Here is a 26,847-nt window from a genome sequence, read left to right as displayed (position 1 = left end):
AAAGGAGTCTTCTGCCAACCTCTGAGAAGGTTTAACAAGACCCAATGGAGCCACCCGGTGTGGGCAGGGAGGGGCCCCATGAATAGCTGTCCTCCTGGGGTGAGGGCCATTTGCTGTTGCATTTGCATACATTTAAAAGCACAGGAAAGGCAGTGCTGGGGATTTCCAAAATTCCCAAAGATCGGGAGCTACGGGCAAGGTGTCAGCCCCATAGCAGAAATGGGTGGGGCTTTTGCTTTGGGATGGAAAGCCACACCCACTGGTTGGAATCGCCAACGGAAGCTCAATCACAACTCACTCAACCTCCCTGGGCTCAAGTGATCCTCCCACTTCAGCCTCCTGAGTAGCTAGGACTACTACAGGCATACACCACCACACCCCACTAATTATTTTTGTATTTTGTAGAGATGAGGTTTCGCCATGTTGGCCAGGCTGGTCTCCAACTCCTGGACTCAAGTGATCCACCCACCTCAGCCTTCCAAAGGGCTGGGATTACAGGCATGAACCACTGCACCCAGCCTCAATGTCATTGGTTGATTTTAACAGGAAAAGGTGTGATTTAACACGCAGCCTGTTTGGTGGTGGGCTGGAGGCAGTGTTTGGGAAGGTCCTGGCAGACACAAGATGAGCTAAAAGCCATCCCAGGCAGTTCTCTTCATTGAGCATGGGTTTCAGTCATTATCTGCTCTAGAGGTTCTCTTCATCCATGGTTATTAGCGTCAAGGAGAGCCCAAAGAACGCATTGTTTTCCCTACAAACATTTCACCAAGAGCTCAAGGGTACTCTTGGAATGAGATGGCAGGTCCACTATGAGACATAGGTATTGACTACCCATGGCCTCAGGAGGCCACCAGGAGTGCATCACAGTCACGAGGATGATGTGGACACTGGAGGGAGGGGGGGCTCTGTGTAAACCCCACAGGACTCACTCAGCTGGTTCAAAGTGGGCCAAAGGTGGCCTCATTCTGACATCAAGGAAAGCCGTAGTCAGCTGGACAATAAATCCAGCTAGTTTGAAAACCCCAAATATGCTTATGTCACAGTCAAGGAGAAAATAGGAATGAAAACCAGGGGCCTTAGAGTTTACAACACACATACTATTCACATAATAACACTGTTAGCCTAATGGCCATCCATCCACAATTCTAATAGGCTTTTTGAATTTAAATTGCTGACCAGGCATCACAACTCCATCTAACTGGTGATGTTCAAACCATCTAGAACTATAGAAAGATTAGAATGAAAAATCTTGCTCCTACCTGCCACCATCCATCCAGTTTCCACTGTACCCACCTCCCCATGTTAGTTCCTCATGTCTCCTTCCAGAGTTTCTCTGAGGAAATACATTCTCTTTTCATCTCATTTCTCTCGTTTTGCATAAATGGTAGTATACTAAACACACTATTTTGCAACTGGCCTTTCTTGCCTAACAATATCTCTTGGTGATGATTTCTTATTAGTATATTCATATGTACAAAGCATCTTATCCTTTTTGATAGCTGCATAGCATTCCATTGGTAGATTTGCCAGCATTTAATTAACTAGTCCCAGGGATGGGCACTGGAGTTGCTTCCAGTTTCTTGCTGTTGCAATGTTATAATAAATCATTGTGTGTGTTACAATGTTACCATTAACTACATATGTGTATCATTTCCCACATATTCTTAATAGAGTCTGGAGTTCTCAAGCCCTGGTCTTTTATAATGAGCAAATGGGCTTTCAGCACTCCCTTTGCACTGACTGTGCTGTGTTTTGATCCATCAAGAATATCCTTCAGAGCCACTTAGACCTTCAGTCCCCATAGAACCTGGGCCATGTCTTTAGCACGAAGTCTGTCTCGTGGGAAGTCAGAGAACTTTGGTTCTTATTCTAGCTGTACTGGCGGTTCCAACTCCCTGTCCTCAGTTTCCACATTTATCAAAGGGAAATGACAATTGTTTGCAGGGTCACTGTGGGGATCAGGGATCAGAGAGAATTCTGTGGATACCTGACAGTATCCACAGTGTGAGGGAGATTTCTGCCTGAGGCCTCCTTGTCACCCCAGAGGGCAGATCTGTACTCTGTGGGTTCCCAGAGAAGATGCCAGTCAGGCTGGAGGACGGAGTCTCCGCAGAAAACAGAGCAGCCACCCGCCAATGGCAGGTTTCCAGTGTGGTCCCTGACCCCATAGCATCCGGAGCCTAAGCCCGCAAGGAGCCATGTTCTGGAGGTGGCTTTGGTGGCCCTAAGCAGCCCTGAGAACTGCCAAGTTGAAGCTGCTTTTATTCTGTTTTAAAATAAAACAGTGATCACATTCCCAAGGTGTGGAGACACCCCTCCCCTCCAGGAATTAGTCTCAGCTTTCCCAGCCACTCAGGAAAGAATCCAAAGGAATTTTCCACCCGTGGCTTATGCAGAGCAAATCCTGGTGGGCAACAGGGTGCCCACCTCACTTCCAGGCAAGAGTCCTCATCTCCCTCTTTGTAGCACTCACATCTTCCCAACTTGCCTCCCCTAGGGCTCCAAGGTGCTGACAAAGAGCCTTTGTCTGCCTCTTCCTGGCCTCCATGCCCTTTGCCAAGAACCCTGGCCATGACGTCTCTGCTGAAGCAGGTTTCCAAGGCTCATTTTGTAACCATGAGCAGAGATCTTTGAAACCGCCGCCTCACTGAGCCATGAGAACCATCACTGTCAACCCTCAGGGTCCTCTCCATCCCTTACTTTGCCCCAGCCTCCCAACAACATTGAGGACCGCCCCTACCTCACAGGTGAGTAAACTGAAACTCAGAGAGGTCAAGCAACTTGCCCAAGATCACACAGCTAGAAAATGGAGGAGCTAGGACTTCAACCCAAAAGCCATATTCAATGTGTGATGGTTAAGGGTATAGGTTCTGAAGCCAGACCACCTGAGTTCAAAAGCCAGCTCTGTCATTTACTACCTGTAAGACCTCTTTGTTGCTTAAATTCTTTCCTCAGTTTCCCAATCTGTAAAACGGAGCAATACATGCCTCACAAAGTACATACCTCATAAATAGTATATACCTTATAAAGTTAGTATTAGGATATAAGAGAAGGAATATAAACAGCTAGAACAATAATACGTGGCCCATGGTAAGTTCTCAGTATATTATCCATTGTTATTATTGTTGCTGTTGTTGAGTATAATTATGAACCTTACCATTATATGACTTGGCCTCAGACATAAATGTGGCATGATTGTAAGGGAGTATGGTTTAAAAACAAAACAAAAACCTCCTCTCAGAATTTCTTTCACACTGAGGTATAAATATCTGATGACATATTACACATTTCTCATTCTTCCATTCAATAAACCTTACTGAGCACATATTACCTGCCAGGTGTCAGGCTGGGAGATAGAATACAAAGATATAGTTCCCACTCCCAAGAAACCCAAAGCCAGGTAAGGGCGACAGACGATGAGTAAGTCATGACGGAGTAAGCCCAGGGCCAGGGGGACCTGTCGGCATAGTATCAACTCCAGCTGCCAAGTCAGGGAAGGCTGCCTGGACACAGTGAAATTTGAAGGACAAGCAGGAGTTGGCCAGTGGGCACCCCAGGCTGAAGTAACTTCAGAGGCACAAAAGCATTGCACTTTCACATGATACAGCTGGAGAAGAAGGTTGTGAACTGAGTTGGGATTTAAAGCTGTGATGGTGGAAACTCAGGTACTGTGTGGAGTAGAGGTAGAGTTTCAGACAGAACATATGGACCCTGGGGTCTCTAAAATCCCAACGGGGTGGCATGACTAGGGGATGAAGTCCTGAGCTTCCCTCCCCAAGCCCTGGGAGGTATGAGCCAGGTAAGGGGTGCTTTCTCCTGAGCGCCAGCAGGAATCCCAACCCACTCCAAGGATCCGGGACTCAGATTTAACATCCCACATTGTGGGAATACTTCTCCCCTACATTTAGAAAGAGCCAAAAGTGCCAGTCCACCTCCCAAGCCCTTCATATAACATATACCTGATTACCCAAAAGCAAAGATTTATCCTTCCTTCCCTCCTTCCATCTTCCCCTCAGCCTCTTCCTCCTCCATGTCTCCTTCCGTGGGTAGAATGACAAACACCTGTTCCACTTTGGCCTTCCTCTCCCCAGCTCCCACCCTCCAGGAACCTGAGCCAGCAGCTTAGGACAAACCAGGTCCTCAGGTCACACCCACATCCACACTGGCTCCACCCACCCTCCTGCTCATTCATTCGCTCTACAAGAGGAATAGAAACTGGACCCCAGAAACTCCAGCACAGCCATATTCAAAGAAACACGGTCCAGCAGCCAAAAGTGCTTGTAGACCTTTGAAATTTTTACTGCCGCTTCTCAAAGAACAACAGGATGGTATTGTAGTGGATGTTTTTGGCGCCCATTCTGGGTCCTCTTCACTAGCAGGGTCCCCCATCTGCCAGCTGGAGGGAATATTAGATGCTAACAGCTCACAGCTGCCCTCTCCTCCTAAGAATTGCCCTCAGCAGAGCAGGAGCTGCCTCTCCCTGGCTGCCACAGGGCACAGTGCTCACTCCAGAGGTCCCCGTGGGATCAGACTGAAGCTAGTCTCACCTGAGGCCATATCCTCACTAACACCTTCCCTCATTCCCCTTCTCCTGAGAGCAGAGCTTGGACTGGAGGAGACAAGTGAGGCACTTGCCTTGAGTGCAAACTTAGGGAGGAGGGTTGCCAAAAACCTCACTCATCCAAAAAATAATAATGTAATGCAACATTTTTTCAAAATCAAATTTACAGCTATGCAGGAGGCTAAGGTGGGCAGATCAATTGAGCCCAGGAGGTCAAGGCTGCAGTGAGCTATGATCATACCACTGTACTCCAGCCTGGGTGACAGAGTGAGACCCTGTCTCCAAAAACAAAATAATAAATAAATAATAAAAATTAATGCAAAATATTGCATGATGAGCAAAACATCAAAATAAAGATGGGATCCCATCCTGCACTTTCATGTGCCTGCGTCACTCACCACCCCCTAACTTTGACTCTGCCGGAGAGCACACCCTAACACAGAATGTGCACCCAAATCCCTGTCTCAGGCTCTGCTTCAGGGAAACCCAATCTGAGACAGGATCCAGATCAGAACCCACTGCAGGGGTTCTTAGAATGTACTTTGACTCATTCCTCTCCTCTGTATTCCCGGATCTAAGAGACCCTGATGCCCTTCCCTAGCTCCTCCCGACACAGCCCCCTTCCAGCCAAGGCTCTCTCTCTGCTCACTGCCCTGACTGAACCGGGAATTGAGCACATATGGTGATACAGTTTGAATATCTGTCCCTCCAAATCTCATGTTAAAATCTGATCTCCAGTGTTGGAGGTAGGGCCTAAGGGCAGTGTCTGGGTCATAGGGGTGGATCCCTCCTGACGGTCTTGGTGCTATCCTCCAAGTAATGAGTGAGTTGTCTATTAGTTCCCACAAGAATTAATTGTTTAAAAGGAAGAGGTTGAGGGGAAGGTGGAAGAAGAAGGGAGGGGAGAAAGGATAAATCTTTGCTTTTGGGTAATCAGGCATGTTACATGAGGGGCTTGGGAGGTGGGCTGGCACTTTTGGCTCTTTCTAAATGTGGAGGGAAAAGTGGTCACAGTCTGAGGGCTGGGATGTTAATTCTGAGTCCTGGATCCCTGGAACGGGTTGGAACTCCTGCTGGAGCTCAGGAGAAAGCACCCCTTACCTGGCTCATACCTCCCAGGGCTTGGGGAGGGAAGCTCAGGACTTCGTCCCCTAGTCATGCCACCCCTTTGGGATTTTAGGGAGACACTGGGGTCCATATGTTCTGGCTGAAACTCTACCTCTACTCCACACAGTGCCTGAGTTTCCACCATCACAGCTTTAAATCCCAACTCAGTTCACAACCTTCTTCTCCAGCTGTATCATGTGAAAGTGCAAATGCTTTTGTGCCTCTGAAGTTACTCAGCCTGGGGTGCCCACTGGCCAACTCCTGCTTGTCCTTCAAATTTCACTGTGTCCAGGCAGCCTTCCCTGACTCGGCAGCTGGAGTTGATACTATGCCAACAGGTTCCCCTAGCACCCTGGGCTTACTCTATTAGTTCCCACAAGAACTGATTGTTTAAAAGAGCCTGGCACCTTCCTTTCCTCTCTCCCTCCTCTCCTCATGTGATGCTGGCTCCCCTTTCCCTTCCACCATGAATGGATGCTCCCTGAAGCCATCACCAGAAGCAGATGCTGGTTCCATGCTGTTTGTGCAGCCTGCAGAACCATGAGCAAAATAAACCTTATTTACCCAGCCTTGGGTATTCTTTTATAGCAACACAAAACGGACTAAGACACATGGTAATCATTTCATCCAATTGCCACAGCTGGGCACCTACTATGAGCCAGGTGCATTCTCCCCCTGCAATCCAGACATGGATCTGGCAGCAGATACCTTTCCCTCCAAACCTCATTCTCTCGAATTCCCCCTTCAGCCAGACAGTGCCCATCTGAATCCTCCACTGAGCTCAAAGAAGCCCAAGAGACCAGCTTAGCTCAGTCAACTTCACACCTTGGGATTTCATGAACTGGTTACATTTCCCACAAATTTTTGAGACTGTCATAGAGTTGCCACCTTTCTACATTTGCCAAGTAAGGACAGTGCAAAACTAAAACCATCCTTTACCATCACCACCACTTCAGAAAAGAAACAACACATTCATACCCATGAAAACAGGTGAGACACACACTCATCTTTTTCAGTTGAAAATGTTTCACTTTATGAAAAGCTTACTCTGCTATCTGTGATTTTCCCTTATTTATTTATTTATTTATTTATTTATTTATTTATTTATTGGCTTATCTGCAGACTGGTAAAAATGTGGACACAGATCGGCTCCGGTGGGCTGGGGTTGTCAACCCTTCTATTTGACATTGGGGGAAACTAAGACCCAAAGGACAGCTTGCCTTCCCCATTCAAACCCTAGCCCTTGAATGTTTCCCTGAGGGAACCTGAGGAATGAACAAGGTGCAGTGGAGACAGGAAGGCTGGGTTTTAGTCCTAACTCTGCTCCAAATGTTCTGTGAACCTGCACAAGTTTCTGCCCCTCTCTGAACCACGAGGCTGCAAATCTTTCAGATGACACTGAGCTGGAAGTTGCCATCTGGTCCAACGTGTAGGACTTGGGGTGCAGTCCCTGCCTGAGCTCACAAACAAGCTTGGCTGGAGAAACAGGACTGGATGCCAGTCCTCTTTCTCTGATATCCAATCTAGCGCCTCAGTTTCCTCTTCTGGAAATGAGTTCTTTGATCATTGCCAACTCCAGACTGCCACACAGACAGTGGCACAGGGGCCAAGGGAAGAGAACTGGCAACAGCTAAGCCACCTGGAGGAAGAGGCTGGCCCCACAGCCAAGGACCTCTGAAAGGAGGCACACAGGACCACTTCCAGCTCCAGAGAGACCAGGGGTCTACAGTCCCGGCCTGGCAGGTCCCCTCCCTGTCAGAGACCCAGCCCAGGCCAGAGGTCTAGGGCTCCAGCAGGGAGACCCCAGAGTTTACACCTCTGGGCAAAACCAGGCATTTACCTGTCCCCAGTGGAAAGGTACCTGGGGTCCCCGGTGACGACTGGGTTCTTGGTGGTCTCTTTTCTGGGAGCTGGATGTGATCACACTTGTTGCAGAACAAGCACATCTCAGCTGTCCGGGAAACATGGCCTGGCTGCCCAGACACAGATGTAGGGGGGCAAATAGGAACAGGGCTCACCAAAGGGGCATCTTTTCAAGTGTTGTAGTGAAGGCTGCCTGGATTCAAGCCCTGGCTCTGCCGCTTACCAGCTGTGTGACCTTGGGCAAGTCGCTTAACCTCCCTGTGCCCCTATTCCCTCCAACATACAATGGAGAGGTGAGGGGAAGAGGATCGTATCATGTGGGAGCACTCCCCTCAGACCTGAAAATCCATGAGTTCTCTACTGCAAGTTTCTCCAAACAAGCCACGCAGACAGGAAGCCAGAGCACAGACGAGGCGCCTCTCCCTGGAGCTGACCCAAAGACTTCCAAGGGGCTCCATTTTCATCTTTAAATGCATGGGCCTATTACGGCGCTGAAGGCAAAGTTCCCAAGCTATTTTTTTAAAGCATGTGCCCTCAGAATAATTGTATGCAGTTTAAAAATAAAACACATGGCCTTGAAATAATTTTAGTGAGGGTTTGGTTTTCCCTAAGGGAAAGAGATCCTATTCCCTGAGGGCTGAGGGTGCACCCTTCTGCTGTTGGGCTCACTTGTTCATTTCCTTGCTAGTGTTTACTGAGCACCCACAATGTGCTGGGTGCAGAGGTGGTGGGTGGCCTGAGCACACTTCCTCCCACAGCCTCCAGTCTGACCACAGCCGGTCCCAGAGGGAAGAAACCAACAAGAACCCTGTCAATACCCAGGGCCTTGAGAACCCTCCCACCGAGAATAAGTGCTTGGTTTTGCCCAAAGTTGCTGCACTCAACCTCTGGAAGACCACAGCTGGTTCAGAGCACTTGCTACAGAAGAAAGACAGCGAGAGGAAAAGGAGGAGGTAGAGGGAGACGGGGCAGCAGAGACGGGGCAGCAGAGTCGGGGCAGTGGGAGGTGCACTGGGAGGACAGGGATCAGGCAGCCTGGAGTTGCCCCCAGCATTCCCAGAGGGCTCCCAGACACCACCATCCCTTGAGGAGCCAGAAGACACCCAGACAAGCCTCATGAGTCGTTCTGGAAACTTGTCTTGGGGGCCTGCCTTGGACTGTGGCTTCTTTCATTTCACCCCTGTCCACTCTCGATCACCTGAGAGGATGAAGATCAGAGCCACAGAGCTTCTTACTAAATCCACACCGTGGCTGGGGATATGGGTAGCTGGTAACAAAATAGGTCAGGCTGCACACTCACTAAGCGCAGCCCTGTGTAGACTCCTGGCAGGTGCAAGGCAGCTTGCACCCCTACTGTTATCAGCCCAATTCCAACTTCCCCAGTGGGTAATAGCTGGCTGTGGCAAATACCAAAAATATTTAAATAGCTGGCTGTTGCAAATACCAAAAGCAAGAAAAGAAATAAAACATACCCTCCCACAGATCCATCTCCCCCTGCCCCACCCAGACAACCCTATGAGGCAACATCATCCTTACACCCATTTTACAGATGAGGAAACTGAGGCAATCAAGCAAGGAAGTCAAGGAATTTGAAGCCAAGCCATCAAATTCCAGAAGCTTTGACCGTCTTGCCATCCTGCCTCTCTAAACACACCTGGATAAAATGCACTTCTACCCACACCAACACAGCCACCAACACCACATCCTCTCTCAGTTCTCACTTCCACTCCCTGCACAAGGAGGGAAGGAAAGTGAGTTGAAAGACAGTTTTACCAGTTCCGCAGAGAGTGGCAAGGACCCCAGGCTCCTCATCCGGGGCACGGGACATGTTGGGGTAACCACTCCTACCCCCAGGCTCTGTCAGAAATGCTGGCGGGTGGGCGGGCAGTGTAGACATGAGTGTGCCAAGATTGGGACACTCACCTCCATGACCTCCCAGGCCTGCCCTATTTCTCTGAACTCTGCTAACGTGCAGCTTTGTCATTTTTTTTAAGGTAATGCAATTCTGGCCATTCTGTCTACAAGAAAAGGGAGGAACAGAGAGGCCCCAGTGGGGGTGCGAGTAAGTTGGAACTACAAACTTCTCCTAAGAAATTGACTCAGTAGTTTTCTTTCCTCAGGTCCTTGCAGCAGAGGAAGCTGTGGCTGGCTTGTCTCTGAGAAGATCCCCAACCAAAAGCTGCCCCTTCCCTGTGCTTACGGCCGCAGCACCTGAATGTCCCCCACCCTGAGCACTCTCTGCTGGCTTAAGGCATCCTGCTCCCAAACCTTCCACTCCGGCAAGCTATCATCAGTTGCAAACACCTCATTGTGAGTGAGTTTATTGCTTTGGTTTCCAACTGGCCATCTGGATGAGAACAGGTTTCTGAGGCAATGGGCCATGGCACTGATGAGTCAAGCCATGGAAGATGAAGAGACAGTCCCATCATAAAGGCCATAATCGGCTGGGCGCGGTGGCTCATGCCTGTAATCCCAGCACTTTGGGAGGCTGAGGCGGTTGGATCACGAGATCAGGAGATCAAGACCATCCTGGCTAACATGGTGAAACCCCGTCTCTACTAAAAACACACACACACAAATTAGCCGGCCGTGGTGGCGGGCGCCTGTCGTCCCAGCTACTCGGGAGGCTGAGGCAGGAGAATGGCGTGAACCTGGGAGGCGGAGCTTGCAGTGATCCGAGATTGTGCCACTGCACTCCAGCCCAGAGCGAGACTCTGTCTCAAAAAATAATAATAATAATAATAAATAAATAAAATAAAAAAATAAAGGCCATAATCAGTATAGAAAGAGTCTGCAGCAGAAGAAAAGCAGAAAGGCCTGGAAATCACAGGGGAGGATTCATGGACTCTGGAGAAGGGGACTGGGAGAACAGGGTCAGCCTGGGCGATGTGGCCTTGGGCACTCAGCTGATGTCTTTGAGCCTCAGTCTCTGAGCCTCATCATGCACAGGAGAAAGCTGGCTGCTAAGGGGCTGGGGGCTAGAGCAGAGGAGGTGATTGCAGAATTCAATCGCATTTCAGAAAGTATTTCCCAAGGGCCTCGCATGCACCCTGCCTTATTTTAAGTGCAAGGAAGTCTTCAGTATGCATCTTTTACAAGGGATCTACTAAGCACTGGTCCCACTGCTATGTGTTTTTTCATGGATTCGCTGATTTAATCCTCACCACACAACTCATGGCAGATCCTGTCATCAACTCTAATTTATAAGTGAAAAAACTGAGGCTGAGAGAGAGAGAGAGAGAGAGAGAAACTGATCCAGGATCACCCAGCTGGTAATCAAGGGACTCAGGATTTGAACTCAGGTCTAACTCCAAACATGGAACTGTAACACGATAGAACCCACCAAAGAGCAAAGAGCTACAGCTGCTAGGGTTGGCTAAGAAAGATGTCCTGAGGCTGGGCACAGTGGCTCATGCCTATAACTCCTTCACTTTTGGAAGCCAAGGCAGGAGGATCACTTGAAGCCAGGAGTTTGAGACCAGCCTGGGCAACATGGTGAGACCCTGTCTCTATAAAACATTTTAAAAATTAGCTGGGCATGGTGGCACATGCCTGTAGTCCTAGCTAACTTGGGAGGCTGAAGCGGGAGGACGGCTTGAGCCCAGGAGTTCAAGGCTACAGTGAGCCATGATTGCACCACTGCACTCCAGCCTGGGCAACAGAGTGAGACCCTGTCTCTTAAAAGAGAGAAAGAGATGTTGTGAATTAGAGAATGAAGGAGTGAGTGAACACACATCATCTCTCTGGGCCTCCGTTTCCCTGGCTATAAAATAGGACTGTTTTTCCCACTGCCCACACATCTGATGAGTGTCTGTGAAGCCAGCAGGTAGGTACTTGGCTTATAAACAGCCTGTTGTGATCAGCCAAGAGGTAGGACTGGTCCCAGAGGACAATCTTGGAGGCGGGAAACAGGACTGGGCAGCAGCCTAGCCTGAACTCCACGGGTGAAGGCTACCTGTCCCTTCAGGCGGTGGAACCAACACAAAAGGCTCTTGGAAGGAAGAACGAGGAGGTGCAGTGGGCTTCCTGGGCCCCAGGAAAATGTGAAACACCGGATGGGGTGGGACGGGGCTGAGAAAGCGTGGATCAGAGGCCAGCCTTCCGGGACGTGGAGGATGTCTGGGGTCCCAGCCTGACAATCTCCTCCCAGGAGACCTGTCAGAAACCCTGTGATGGGGAAGGGAAGGTGTCTCCCCACCAGCTGGCCTCACAGGCTCCTCACAGCAGTTCTCTCCCCTCCCCAGAGTCGTGTTTATGATTTCCTGATTTCCTTCACATCTGAGGCTTTTCATGGGAGGAGAGGGAAAAACAGTAAAAGAAAGGCCTGTTTAGGCCAGACAGGGCCAGCTTCCCCCGGGAGAAGTGAGGCCAGCAAGTCAAGGTCTCCACCCAGTCCCTACCATGTCTTTTGGCCAAGGCAGGAAGCTGAAAGGGAAAAGCTTGGAACGAAACTATGACTTTGGCATTGCCTACAACCAGCATTTCTTAGCCTTTCATGGTTCAAGAATGCTGATCTCCCGCATCCCTTCCCCACCAGGCCAGCCCCCTGACACCAAGGCCACGTTTTATTTTTTAGCCCCAACCCTGGGCCACACGTGACCTCGTTTAAGCCCCACAACACTTCAGTGAGGAAAGCCCTTTTAAGATCCTCTTCGTAAAGTTGAGGAAACTGAGGCTCAGAGCAGTTAAGCAACTCTTCTGAGGCCTCCCAGTCAGCATGCGGCTGAAATGGGTTTCAAAAGAGGTCTGGAGAAAGCAGAGCAGCTGCTTCTATCCACCCGGTGGCCATCCCTTCTGACTCAAGGGAAGCCCTTTTTCTTCATGACCTAAATCCCTGACAGCTGAAGAGGCCCCCTGTGAGTTGAGTCTGTCATAAAAGAGACTGAAAATTGCCTGCACTCCCTGAAGACCTGTTCTTGATGTCAGTCAGCCGTACTTCCCCATAGCTAGGAGGCCGGGGGGCCCTTTAATGCCCAGCCTGGATTAGTCTGGCTGCCGCAGCTGGTGGCCAAGTCTGCCTCTCTCCAGTAAAGACATCACCAAATGGCCTTGGGCAACCCAAAGGTGCCATCTTAAATCAACTCTCCTTTAGGATCAAACCAAAACGAAACACCTCATTTCCTCCCAGCCTCTATGCCTAGGTCCATCAGCAAGTCCTGGGAGTGGTGGGAGGGGGTCCCACCATTCAATCAAGAAAGCCACCAGTGGAGAGAAAGATTCTCTTCTCCAAGCTGGTTTATGGGCCAGACAACCCATGAGATAAAGCCACAAACCAGCATGCCCACTGGAATTTCAAATTTAATTAGCTTCGGGTTGTCTGGAATCTTCCATTGTCCAAATGTTCAAATTTAATCAACTGAGTTTGGAGAGGGCAAGGGTTGGAGGCAGCAGGATGCTGTTCCCATGAAATAAAGCACATTGGATCACCTGGAAAATTGGGTGGGGCCTTCAAGGCCCTGAGGAGCATTCTGACCCCCTCCTGCCATCCCTGCTTCCTGCCCACCATGCCAGACTCCCTGCACTCATCATCTCTGGATCCGTGTTCATGCAGCTCTCACTGCCTAAAATCTCTCTTAAGTCTAGCCAACTGCTTCTATAGGCAACTGAAGGCCAATTCACCCTTTGAACCCAGCTCGAATACATGCTTCCTTCTCGAAGCACTATTTCCTGGCTTCCCCAGTGAAAGCTACCTCCACTTCACTCCTGCAGTACTTTGCACACTAAATGTATCAAGCAGGCATAAATGGGAGGGTATTTAACGATAAGCACTCGGTAAAAATGGCCCAGTAGTCACTTACTGTTCTGAATGGATGATGAATGGAATCATCATGGGTGACTGTGACCTGTGAGCAACATTTGTCCCAAGCACCCAACATTAAAGCCAACCTTCTGGCTAGATGGGCCTCCACTCTGTCTGTTTACTCACCTGTCTCCCACTCAACGGGGAGCTCCCTGTATCCCATGCTCCTAGCACAGAGTTAGTGCTCAGTAAATGCTTGTGAAGTGAACAGAGGCTCCTTTAAACAAATCCTTTTTGAGTTTCAGTTTTCCCATCTGAAAAATGGGAGTGTAGACTAACTTAGGGTGACAAATGATTATCTCAGATGGCTACTGTCATTCGTTGTTTTAAGATGAAGATGGCAGACTGTCTTTAAAGAGAGACTCTAACATCCCACCCTGCCCCAATACTCACATGTCACACCTCCCATCAAGAAGTGGACTCTATTTCTCCTCCCCTTGAATCTGCACTGGCATGGTGAGTTGCTGTGACCAACAGAAAGTGGTAGGAGTGATGCTGTGCTAGTCCCAGCCTAGATCTCTAGATGCCATCAGCTTCTGCTATCATTGTTGCAGAGCCCTGAGCCTCCTGGTAGAAAAATCCAAGCAGTTCTGCTGGAGAGATGGGCTACATAGAGAGAGAGAGAGAGAGAGAGAGAGAGAGAGAGAGAAAACGCACAAGTTCCGGGATGTGAGATCATCTTATATATCCCAGCCCCAGTCAAGCTCCCGGCTGAATGCAGCCCATGAGTAATGCAGTCAACACTATGTGGAGCACAGATGCACTGTCCCTGCAGAACTCTGCTAAGTTGCATAATTATAAATGAATAAGTCAGTTCAAGCCACTAAATTTGGGGGTGTTTGATCCACAAAGATAAATGACAAAGACATCTGGGCTCAACTAGAGGAAAAGTCATGACTGATGTGTGATGTCTGCCACAGCACATGGTGAGGGGTGTGGACTTCCATCCCTGGACTAGATCATGTCAAGGTCAGTGCCAATTCAATTCAATGCCAATTCATGATTCTTCTGGGACCTTCTAGAAATGCAAGTTCCAGATTCAGAGGGAATCCATCCACCATCAGAGAGAACCCCAGTAGGGATCCAGTGTGGACCCTGGAAGGATTAAATGAACCAATGAGGTAGCCCCTCTTGGGGCATATAAACAGTGACTTGGAAAGAAAGTAGAGCAGTTGGTAGCAGGACTGGGAGCAGAAGGAGGTAGACACAGGAGACACTGAGCCCCATTGATAGTAGAACAGCTGAATGGGGGCTGCAGGCTCTTGCAGCCTAGGGGACAAAGATAATCCATCCCTCAAGCCAACTTATATCCCGAGAGCCTTCCAGGTCAAACACAAGCCTGGCTGGGCAGCTGGCACCTTCTCCCCTCCCAGTTAGCATCCACATCCTCAAAAATGAACCTCCTTTCTTATAGGGAGGAACAGAAGGAGCCCTCGTGCTCCTTGCAGCCCATGAGCCAGACAAGCATGTCTCCCTAGCATGGGGCAGAGACAGAAAGCTTCTCATAACTAGAAATCACCAGTACCTGGGATGGAGAGACTCAAGCTGGGAAGTTAAACTCCTGGGGGATCATTCATTCATGTTGAGCCTCCTACCAGGTGCCAGACACTTAACTCTTGCTATCTCCTTCCATCCTGACAACTACCCTATGTACAACATGCTGCCATCCCCATTTCACAGATGGGAGAATCCCCTTGCTCAGAGTCAGCAGGTTCATAAGTGCAGGGACTTGAACACAGTCTAAATGATGCCAAAGCCTGGTTCCTGGGTCGGTCCTGATAATCACTGAATACTCCCTGGTAAAGCCTCACTGGTTGCTAACACTTGTATCCATTCTAATTGGTCAATACTCTGCTAAACCAACTGTCGATAGATGGCCACCTGAACTCCCAATATCTAAATTCGAAATTCAAGAAACAATCAGATGCAGACCAATGTCACTGTTAGACAGAATAACAGATCCCCAAAGATGTCCACATTCTAATCCCCAGAACCTGTAAATATGTCATCCTACATGGCAAAAGACACTTTGCAGATGTCATTAGGAATCTTGAGATGGTGGGATTATGCTGGATTACCCAGGTGAGCTCAGGGTCTTTAAAAATGAGACAGAGAGACAGGGGAGTCAAAGTGATTTGATGTGACAAGGACTCAACCTGTGGTTGCTGGCTTTGAAGGCTGGGGAAGGGGACCATGAGTCAAGGAATGTGGCAGCCTCTAGAAGCTGGAAAAGGAGGGCAAACAGATTCTCCCTTAGAGCCTCCAGAAGAGATGCAATCTTTGATTTTAGCCCAGTGAAACCCACTTGGGACTTCTGACCTCCAGAACAAATAAGATAATAAGTTTGTGTTGTTTTAAGCCACTCGGTTTATTGTTATTGTTACAGCAGTAACAGGAAACATATACACTTGCTACCTGAATTCTTACTTCATATAACACTCAGGAATTCATAGATTCTGATAACTGTTCAAACCATTTCAGGTAACAGAGGATGGGCAATTGAGTGTCCCCTGCCCTTATTCCCCACCCTAAGTCATTTACTGAGCACCTATTCCAGGCCAAAGAACATGGCAGACACTCTCTCAACAGTCCTGGACAGGAGGAAACGGAGGCCTAAAGAGGTTATATGTATGTGACTTGCACATGCTCACAAAAACAATAGGTGGCCGGGTGTGGTGGCTCACGCCTGCAATCCTAGCACTTTGGGAGGCCAAGGCAGGTGAATCACTTGAGTCCAGGAGTTCGAGACCAGCTTGGGCAATGTGGTAAGACCCTGTGTGATGGTTAATACTGAATGTCAACTTGACTGGATTAAAATATAATAAGTATTAATCCTGCTGCGTGTGTCTGTATGGGTGTTGCCAAAAGAGATTAACATTTGAGTCAGTGGGCTGGGGAAGGCAGATCCACCCTTAATCCAGTGGGCACAATCTAATTAGCTTCCAGAGGCTATAAAGCAGGCAGAAAACCTGAAAAGGACAGACAGGCCTAGCCTCCCAGGCTCCATCTTTCTCCCATGCTGGATGCTTCTTGCCCTCGAACATCGGATTCCAAGTTCTCCAGTTTTGGGACTCAGACTGATTCTCCTTGCAGACGGCCTATTGTGGGACCTTGTGATCATGTAAATTAATACTTAATAAGCTCCCCTTTATATATGTAGAGACAGAACCCTAAAAGAACCCTGACTAATACATCCCGTCTCTACAAAAAATACAAAAACTAGCCAGGCATGGTAATGCATGCCTATAGTCCCACCTACTCAGGAGGTGGGAGGATTACTTAAGCCCAGGAGGTCAAGGCTGCAAGTGAGCTGTGATCATGTCACTACACTCCAGCCTGGGTGAGAGAATGAGATTTTGTCTCAAAAACTAAAAAATAAATCAGTAGGTGTCAAACCCAGGATTAGAACTCACATCTGCCTGACCACAGGGCCTGCCCTCTTCTCACTACAACACACCCTCTCCCCATTGACTTCCTGTTTCTCTGACCCCTGATTTCCAGGAGGAAAAACCAAGCGTGCTCACTGTTGTTTTTTGTACCCATCTCCCCACCCACCCACCTCCTTGCACAAGAGCTACCCTCAGCAGGAACCCAGGGCTGGAATCTGAGGACCCAAGTCCTATACCCCAAGAAAGCAGAACCGATTCCGACATTCTGCCTGGATAGCAGCTGACCTCCCTGCTGAGTCAGCCGCTGGTACTTCCAACATTGCCAGAGACTGTCTATGGTGGAGACAGTGAGGCCCAGGGCACTCTCCACCAGCAGAGCCCAAGACTTCTCCTTGGGGCCAGACATGGAGACAAGAGACTGGCCCAAATGACATTTTCCATTCTGGGAACCCAAGATCACAAGGCACCAGACACCCAGATGTGCAAAGGCCAATTTCAAAGCTCACTGTCCCAAAAATAAAAATAGAAATGCCTTCATTGAACTGACCGCGTGCTGTACTCAGTGCTTGATGAATATGGACTCATTTAATCTCACCATAACCCTGACAGGCAGGCACTCATAGCATGCCCATCTTATGAATGAGGAAGCTGAGGGCCTCAGGAGGTTAAAGTCCAGAGCTGGGATCTCAACTCTGGAGCACTTGGATCTGGGATCTATCATCACCACAGTGTGCTACCAGCCATCAACATTTCTTTCTTTGATAGCACCATGTAGAATTACTGCCTCTTGATTCCATCTGACAGTGCAAGGACTTCTACTTTTTCTCAATCATACCTGTGTCCATTGCTACAAAAATCTAGAGGTTCTAAAAAGAAATAACTGGTTTCCTGCTATCGCCTGAAATCAGCATGTCCTGAGTCCAGCAGCAGCTCAAAGTGGCTGCCAACTGCATCTCGGTCCTGGCCTACGGCCACCTCCTCAGCAGGCGGTATGGAAAAAGTGCTGGGCTGGAAGCCAGGTGTTTCAAGTCCTAATCTGGCCAAATGATCTTGGGAATGTCACGTAACCAATCAGGGCCGCACTTTCCTCATCTCTCAAATGGGTTCCACAAGGATAGGAATCCTGCCTTTCCATCGTTCTTGCCCTGTGGAGAGCCAGACGTGTAGTAGATGCTAATAAATGTTTGTTGAGTGAATTAATAAAAGTATATGTTACAAGTTTGTCTCTCCTTCCCTGAGGGCCTCAAAGACAGGAAGCAAGTCTGATTCATCTCATTTTCTCACAGTGCTGCAGCTGTTACTCCCACGTGCATTTATTCACACAGGAAATTGCTCCCATGCACCCACTATGTGGCCAGCCCAGTTGAAGCCTCAGTGTCTTCCAGGACCACACAACACCCTCATGCACTGTCCCTTCTCTTTTACACAGCCAGTGGCTGTAATACGTGGTCACACTGTACTTCTGCACCCCAGGACCTAGGACAACCACCCAGCTGCCTTACAGTCAGCAGCCTTGGCCCATTCTGGGGAGTTTGAGCATGATTCCTGAGCTTTCACTTCCCTCATGCCCAGCCCTGGGGGAGCCCAACCCAAGGAAAATCCCGACTCTAACCACACCATGTACACGTACATGCACACCAACATTCAAATGTGCAGTGGGGCCCTAGGACAGGAATAAGATGTTTTTCGTTCAAATCCCATTCTTTTGCTATAAGCTGTGTGACTTTAGGCAAGTCCCTTTACCTCTCTGAGCCTCATTTTATTCAGCTATAAAATGAGGGTGATAGTCCTGAGGCCTTTCCATGTAGGCTTGTAGGGAGATTCAAGTAGATAATGGATATAAATACCTTTGGCTTAATAACCTGCAACATGCTCTATCAAATCATTGTTCTTATTTCCTTTTTCCAGGGGGAAAAGAGAATGTCAGTTGCCTATGTTTCAGAAAAATCCATGTTTAGGGGCCTGGAGTCTGGAAATTTACTTAGTATATTTGATGGGAATTACCTTGAGGATAGGTGATGTTGTAAGTCCAAAATCACCAGGTTAACTAAGATTGACTAATGAAAATGTAGACTTAGAATCGAAGAATGGAAGCAACCCAAGAGGTCACCATATTTGTGATAGAGACAGGTAGCTGTCCACAAAAATTCATTCTCCCTGTCCACAATACACGACTGTGGCTGCGAAAGAGCTGCTGTTTGCCAAGAACCTCATATCCTTGTAATTCCATGTCCTGGCCTCCTTTGCAACTAGATTGGCCACATGATAGTTCTCATGTGTGAGTGGAAGTGATGTCTGCTGCTTCCAGGCCAAAGCAGATAAGCAAATATGCCACCTCCCTACTTTCTTTTGTCTTCTGCACCTGGCTGCAGACAATGAGGATATCCCAGGAGAGAGTGGGACCACCAGATGAGTCACTGAACTACCATGAGGAAGAGGACCACCCTCCATTCACAAATACTTGCCTTGTAATAAAGCTCCATTTTGCTTCAGCCCTTATGCCTTTGGGGACCTATTTGTTACTGCAGCTACTACCCTAGCTGATACATCATTCGACCTCTTTATTTACAGATGAAATTATTGTGGCCAGAGAGTGAGAGTGCCTTGCCAAGGTCACACAGTAAGCTCAACAAATGTCTAGAACTTTGGTCTCTTAACTCCTTGGAGTAGAGGAGTTGCAGTTTCCTGCCTGCCCCATGGAGCTACAAAGATTCTTAGAGGCCCTTCAGCAACAAGAATGAGATTTAGTGGCAGCCTGGAGTCTTCCACCTCTGTTTCAACGAGAATAACACACTTTTATCTGTTTTCAAATTACACTTCCCCATAAGACTTTCATTTGTGGAAAGGATTCTGCAACTGAAAATAATTTCAAAGCCCCCATACTGGGGGATTGCTAACACGATCTGACTTTCTGTGGTACTATAAGACAAAGTTTCGCTTCTTCTCTGCCAAACCTTCTGGCCTCAACTGCTGACACAGAACATGTGGATTCACAGAAGTACATGAATATTTGCTTAGAAAGGAAAAAAGAAACCTCATTGTGCAGCAAAGAACCCAAGACCCCAGTGTGAACAAAGGGCAAAAAGGAAAGATTTTAAGTGCTCTAAGTTGGTGGTTCTCAAGTTTTGGGGTGCATCCGAATGACCTGCGGTGCTGGTTCAACATGCAGACACTGAAGCCTCATCCACAGAGATTCTGATTTCCAGACTGAAGCTTTAAGAAACACTCGCAATTGGCCGGGCACGGTGGCTCACACCTGTAATCCCAGCACTTTGGGAGGCCAAGGTGGGCGGATGCCGAGGTGGGCGGATCATGAGGTCAGGAGATCGAGACCATCCTGGCTAATACGGTGAAACCCTGACTCTACTAAACATACAAAAAATTAGCTGGGTGGGGTGGCGGGTGCCTGTAGTCCCAGCTACTTGGGAGGCTGAGGCAGGAGAATGGCGTGAACCCAGGAGGCAGAGCTTGCAGTGAGCCGAGACTGCGCCACTGTACTCCAGCCTGGGCGACAGAGCAAGACTCCATCTCCAGAAAAAAAAAAAAAAGAAACACTCGCAATTATTCTAATGCAGGTGGTCTAGAGATTGCACTTTGAGAAGCTCTGAGTCTACTTCATAGCCTCGCAACTGGCGGTAATGACTGCACCCGTGTGGTGTAGCTCAAAGAGAATGAAATAAGCTTTTGGTTTTCTTGTACATCAGTGGGAATAAAAGCATTAATAATCCACTAAAGAAATCAATAATAATTTCCATTTGGCTCAGATGAGTGTCACAGGTATAGACAGGCACAGTGGAATAGAAATGATCATCAGAACAATAGCTAATATTTATAGAGACCTTATTTTACAACAAATCCTCTGCTTACTGCTTTACATGTATGATCTCATTTACTCTTTAGAATAATCTTATGAGGCAGTTACTGATCACATTCCCATTTTATAGATGAGGAAACTCAGGCACAAACATAAGGAATAACTGATTCCATGTCACTCAGTTGGCAGGTGGCAGACCAATTCAAGCCCACTCCCAGAGTGATAATAATATCAAATAATATCATCCTTATTTACAGATGATATTATTGTGGCCAGAGAGTGGGAGTACCTTGCCTAAAACCAAGGTGCCCCTTCTTGCACAATGTTCTATTCCCTCTCGTGGGGAGGTCTAGCATCAGAACTCTCCAGGCTTCAGTTTCCTAATCTGTAAAATGGGCATGTTAATAGTACCTTCATCATATGGCCATGGTGAGGATTTGATAAAATCATCTCGAGAAAGTGGTTTGCAAACTGAGAGGAGTTATTAGGTAAACATCTAAGAGATGGGACTTTAGTCCAGCTTCCCCCACCCCATTTTACAGATGGTGAAACTGAGACCCGGTTACTTTATTTATTCAATGAACACTATTCAATGACCCTAATATATGCTAATTCTTGTGCAGGGGACTGAGGATGCAGAAAAAAAGTAATATCCCAGAACTGGCCTCTAGGAGCCTCCTGGCTAGAAGGAGAGACAGACAAGATGACTGGTCATTAGAACACGGTGTGGTAGGAGCCATGATAAGGGAGGGACAGGCCCTGGGAGAGCTTAGCAGACAAGCCCTGACCCAGTGCGGGTGGGGGACTTCTCAGAACAAGTCAAGCCGGAGAAAGGCATGACTTGCCCAAAGTTAAGGTTATCTATTCCCTGAAATTTTGGGGGAGTCCAAAGAAGGCCCCTGTGCATCAAGAGATAACTCTCCTGTGGACCTCCCAAGTGTCTGACACATCATCATTTGCGTGTCACTGGTTTAGGTTAAAGAAAAGGCCAAGCTGCCTCCTCCTGCACCAGAGGCCTGAATGACTCAGTCACACTCACCTCAGCAACCAAGGCATTTAGAGGAATCTTTCCTTCAAACCAGTTTGGAAGGGGCAGGAGATACAGCAAGAACCACAGAGAAGACTGGTCTTGAGAAGGAAGTAGGGGATGCAAAAGGGAAGTTGAGGGCTTTCCCTAATAGAAAAAGAAAGACTCAGAACCTGGACGTTCAGGTGTGTGACCTCAGACCAGTGATCTGGCATCTCTGAACTGCACAGGTCTGAGTGATTGGGCTTATATCAAGTAGTAGTTCCCTGATATTGCAATGTGCTGTTTGTTTATAATTTTGCCAAAGCTGGCTTGCCCATTTAAAATGGGCTATTCTGAAGCAGAGGAGGGAGTGGAATATTTTCAACAGAGAATGCTGGCAAAGGGTTTGTGTCCTTCATATACAAAGAACTCTTAGATATCAATAAGAAAAAGATAAACATGCCCCCAGAGGAGAAAAAAATGGGAACAGACTTGAACAGGAGAGCCAGACTAGAAATGTGAAAAATAAGTTTATAAAAGAGAATCAACACTAACAAAGAAATGAAATGCCTATTGAAGCATCTAGATATTATTCTCCACTTCACATCAGGGAAAGTTTAAGAGATGGGTAGCAAGAAGGTGGGTTTAGGATGTGAGAATACTGTGCCCTGGTATAACATAGAGAGGTCAAGCTGCCATGGCCTTCCAGGATACAGTGTGACCAAAAGCTCAGAAGTCTTAAAAACAGGCAAACCTTAAATCTAGCAATTTCTAAAAGGTATTCATAAGACATACACACAAAGATGTCATACTAAATAAAATGTTCATTGCAGCACTGTTCTAATAGAAAAAAAAGAAGCAAATCTATTATGGAAAAGTCAAATAATCTTAAGATATCCTTTCTATGCAGCCATGAAAAATGTATATTGGAAGAATGTAGGTGATATGGAAGAAAGTTCACAATCTGCGGTTAAGCAGGTTACCAAATTAGATGTGGAAATCCACATTCACATATTGAGTTGTGTGTCCTTGCTATTTCTTTAAACAATGAACATGCATTACTTTTGATATCTGAAGATAATAACAAAACTCTTCCTTTTGACAAATATGAAATTATAAAAAGAAACAAACTTTTCTCTCTGTTAGTATTCATTCCCCTTCTCTGGCCCCCCTCAGAAGACACCCAAGGCAAGTGCGTGATGATACCTTCCCTCTGGTCTCTGCCCGGAAGGTCTTCCTGAGGGTTCCCTGTGACTGCAGGCCACTCGAGGCTGTTGGGGAGACTTGCACACCCTGGCTTCTTTCTCCCAATCACAGACTCCTCTGGCTGTGGCTGTTTGCCCAGAAAGCAGTTCATTCATTTGTTCATTCAAGATCCCCCTCTGAACCCCCAGAGCGCCGTGGCTGGAGCACCCCTATCACCGGGAGGCTTCCCAGGGAGGCTGCTCTGTCCTGAGCTCCCTGCTGGCCGCCGGGGCTGCTTCCCTGAATGGGACTGGGACAGAACTCAGCCAGAGAAACAGCTGGAGGGAGGAGAGCAGGAGGGAGGGGCAGGAAACTGGGCTGACCGAGGGCGGGGGCGGCTAGCTGCGTGGAGAGGGGGCTGCGAGGGGAGGGTGCCCCTACCAGCCGGGGACTGGGCTCGTGGGTGGCGGCGGGGGCCCGCTGGGGACGACCCGCCCCTCTGGCAGCCTCTTGCAGCCAGGGAGCCGCGCCCACTGAGCGCAAACAGGGAGCACACGCGAGCCCCCGGCTGCTGGGGGAAGTGCAAGCGCCTCTGCTCCCGGTGAGGGGCTCAAGCTCCACGCTGAGCCAGAGATTGGCTGCCTCTCACCCTGGGCCTTTGCAACGCTGTTCCTCCCACCTGGATGCTATTCCTGCTCTAATTCATGGCCCGATGGTCTCCTACTGCCTCTTCAGGTCTCAGGTTGAAGGTCACCTCCCAGGGAAGCTTTCCCCAACCCTCAGGGGCTGCTCTGTCCCTCACGGTCACCCCATCACCTCACTGATGCAGTGCTGTCCTTGCCTGTTAAGATGTCTCTCTCCTTGCACCAAGATCTCCTTATACCAGGAACTCCGTAGGGAAAGAACTGTATTCTGTTCCCTGCACTATCCCGGCACTAAGTGCCTGGTTCATCAGCTGTGTGGCCACCATCATTAGTGGAATAATCAAAACAACTGACAGCCAGGCAGCGTGCTAGGCGACGCGTACTTACTCTTCACGGCAACCCTAGATAACAGGAATTATTACCACCCCAGTCTTACCAATAAGGAAACTGGGGTACAGAGAGATTAAGTCACTTGCCCAGGACCACACCACCAGCAGCTGACAAAGCTGGGATTCCAACTATGTTGCCTGGCTCAGAGACCCTCCCTTGGCCTCCAGACTGAAGAAATAACAGAAGTGCCCATGTGGGCCCCTGTGCCAAGTGTTTCCATGGAGTAAGCCGTGTGAACCACCACCCACATCGGGGGGGCATCACTTGTCCACTCTACCCATGAGGATGCTAGGGCCGCAGAGCAGAAGTCGTTTTGCCCAAGGCGCCCAGCTCATGCTGACCGAGCCATGGCTGGATCCGAGTCTGTCTGATTCTAAAGCCAAGACTGCCTACGACTGCCTAAAATAATATTTTTAGAAAGGAAAAGAAAAGGGAAGGGCAGGGGAGGGGAAGAGAGGGGAAGGGAGGAGAAGAAAGAAGGGAAGAAAAGGGAGGGCAGGGAGGAAGGTAATGGGGAGGAGGGGAAGGTGAAGGGAGAGGGAGACGGGGAGGGAGGGAGAGAAGGAGAGAAACCTGTGTTTTGGGCCTCAGAGTCTTGGGCAGGTGCAGGACTATGTCCTCATCGTCTGATCAGCCTTAGAACCCCACCGACCTCTCCCCACCATCCTCAATCCTTTAATTCAGTGAGCTTTACACTTGGAGACCATCTAATTTCATTTTTCCATTTCACAGATAACTTGAAGCCCAGAGAGACTGAGTCTCTTGCCCGAAGTCACACAGGTCTCTACAGTCAGAAGTCAGGCCCAGTCTACCCAACTCTCCTCTTTGCTCTCTTCTGCTTTGTGCTTATCTAGGGAACGAAACATCTTATCCAAACACTTACTGTACAGATGAGAACACTGAACCCAGAGGAGGCAAGAGACTCACCCAAGGTCACCCAGAAGTTAGTAATTGTATTAGTCCATTCTCACACTGCTGTGAAGAAATACCCAAGACTGGATAATTTATAAAGAAAAAAGGTTTAATTGACTCACAGTTTCACATGGCAGGGGAGGCCTCAGGAAACTTACAATCATGGTGGAAGATACCTCTTCACAGGGTGGCAGGAGAGACAATGAGTGCCAAGCAAAGGGGGAAGCCTCTTATAAAACCATCAGATTTCACGAGAACTCACTCACTATCACGAGAACAAGAGGGGGAGAAAACCACCCCCATGTTCAATTACCTCCCACCTGGTCCCTCCCATGACTCGTGGGGATTATGGAATTCCAATTCAAGGTGAGATTTGGGTCGGGACACAAAGCCAAATCATGTCATTCCCCAAGTTCTCCTGGTAAAAGGAGAGGATATTTCCATAACGTGGCAGGGATCTTGTATATCATCATCTAATAGAGACCAGAGGTTCCTAAAGTCCACTTTCCAGACCAGCCCCAGCAGCCTCACCAGGAAGTTTGTTAGAAACACAAACCCTTGGGCCTCACTGCAGACCTAGGCAATCAGAGACTCCAGGAAGCCATCTGGGTTTTAAGAAGCCCTCCAGGGGATTCTGATGCTTGCTCAAGTTTGAGATCCACTGATATAGGCATTTCAATTAGGAATCCATTGAATTGGGTCCTGGAACAAGTCACCTTGCCAATGCACAGAATAGTGGCTAAGAACAGAGGCTTTGATAGCAGATGGACCTGGTTTGAATTTCTGTCTCTGTCACTGTAAACTGTGTGACTTGGGCAAGGCCTTTCACCTTTGGAGTCTCAGTTTCCTCATCTGCTGTGGATAGTGGAAGAGGAAGAGGAGGAAGAGGGAAGGGGAGGAGGGAGAGGAAAAGAGGAGGGAAAAAGGAGAGGAGGAGGAGGAGGAGGAAAAAGGAGGGGCCAAGTGGAGGAGAGGGGAGGGGGAGGAGGAAGAGGAGGGAAAGGGAGGAGGGATATGAAAAGAGGAGGAGGAAGGAAGAAGAGAGGAGTAGGAGGGAAGAGAAAGAAAGAGGAGGAGAGGGTGGGGGAGGAGAAGACGAGGAGGAGGGAGTAAGGAGGAAGAGGGAAAGGGAGGAAGGAGATGAAAAGAGGAGGAGGAAAGAGGAAGAGAGAAGAGGAGGGGCCAAGGGGAGGAGAGGGGAGAGGGAGGAGGAGAAGAGGGGGAGGGGGTAAGGAGGAGGAGGGAAAGGGAGGAGGGAGATGAAAAGAAGAAGAGGGAAGAGGAAGGAAGGGGAGGAGGGGGGTCAGAAGGAGGAAGGGGGAAAGAGAAGAGGGGGAGGAAAGGGAGATAAAGGAGAGGGAAGGAGAAGGAGTGGGGGAGAGGAGGGAGAGTGGGAGAGAGGAGAAGGAGGCCAGAAGGCAGCCTTCAAGGAAGATCAAGCACACGGGGACTATGGAAGAGGAGCTGGGTAAAGCCAGCCGGAGGATGGACTCCTGGACATGCCTCTTCCTCCCTGGAGGTGGCTGTGGCTGTGGCTGTGGCAGTGGCTGTGGCTGTGGCTGTGGCTGTGGCAGTGGCTGTGGCTGTGGCTGTGGCTGTGGCAGTGGCTGTGGCTGTGGCTGTCCTCCGTCTGCCTCTGGCCTCCCAGCCAACCCTAGGCTCGGGTCTCATCAGCTAGGAGCCACAACTGGCAGAGCAAGGACACTGGTCCCCCAGCCAGCTGGTCCCCTGGGCGGCTGGCAGAGGAGGTGGGAACCCACAGCCCCACTGGGCCAGTGAGGAAGGCATGGGGCTGCCTGGCTTATGTGACTCTCCACCTGGTGGCTGTGGGACAATCTGAAGCCACGGGCCTTTGGCCACCCTTTTGAACAGGGCTGAACAGTTTGGCTTTTCTTTCTTGGAGCAAAAAGTGTTTGTTTTGGTTGTGGGGGTTTTTATGCTTTTGTTTTAAATAGGATTTTGAAATCTAAGGGCTGACCTGGGGATACTGGGACTTGAGAGAGAAGCAGTCTCCTCTAGGACTCTCAGAGAAACCTCTGTGTACACCCCTGGCAGCTCCACATAAAATCAGGATGGAAGGTCAAGCTTCCTTTTGAGGTCCAGCTCGGGTTGACTGGTTCTTGATTCCTGGAGCTCTGTGTTAAAGGGAATCTGAGGCCACATCCTGGCCTGG

The 26,847-nt window shown here is 48.8% G+C and overlaps 1 protein-coding gene across 3 annotated transcripts in view; it reads right to left on the bottom strand.

Moving 5' to 3' along the window:
- Positions 1–26,847, bottom strand: part of CMKLR1 (chemerin chemokine-like receptor 1) — a 190,401-nt gene that overhangs the window by 28,544 nt on the left and 135,010 nt on the right. Inside the window, exon 1 of one of the 3 annotated variants that reach the window (XM_032168785.2) lies at positions 22,750–23,034. The exons of 1 other annotated variant lie outside the window; for it this stretch is intronic. The gene's annotated coding sequence lies outside the window, so the exon portion shown is untranslated. Of the gene's footprint in view, positions 1–22,749; positions 23,035–26,847 lie in introns of those variants that run through there. One more of the 3 variants, XM_058425986.1, reaches the window with a different exon arrangement.

This window comes from Hylobates moloch, unplaced genomic scaffold (assembly GCF_009828535.3).
Source record: "Hylobates moloch isolate HMO894 unplaced genomic scaffold, HMol_V3 SCAFFOLD_12, whole genome shotgun sequence".
Lineage (NCBI taxonomy): Eukaryota > Metazoa > Chordata > Mammalia > Primates > Hylobatidae > Hylobates > Hylobates moloch.
The sequence above is the reverse complement of the archived record's forward strand: the minus strand, read 5'-3'. Positions and strand labels throughout refer to the sequence as shown.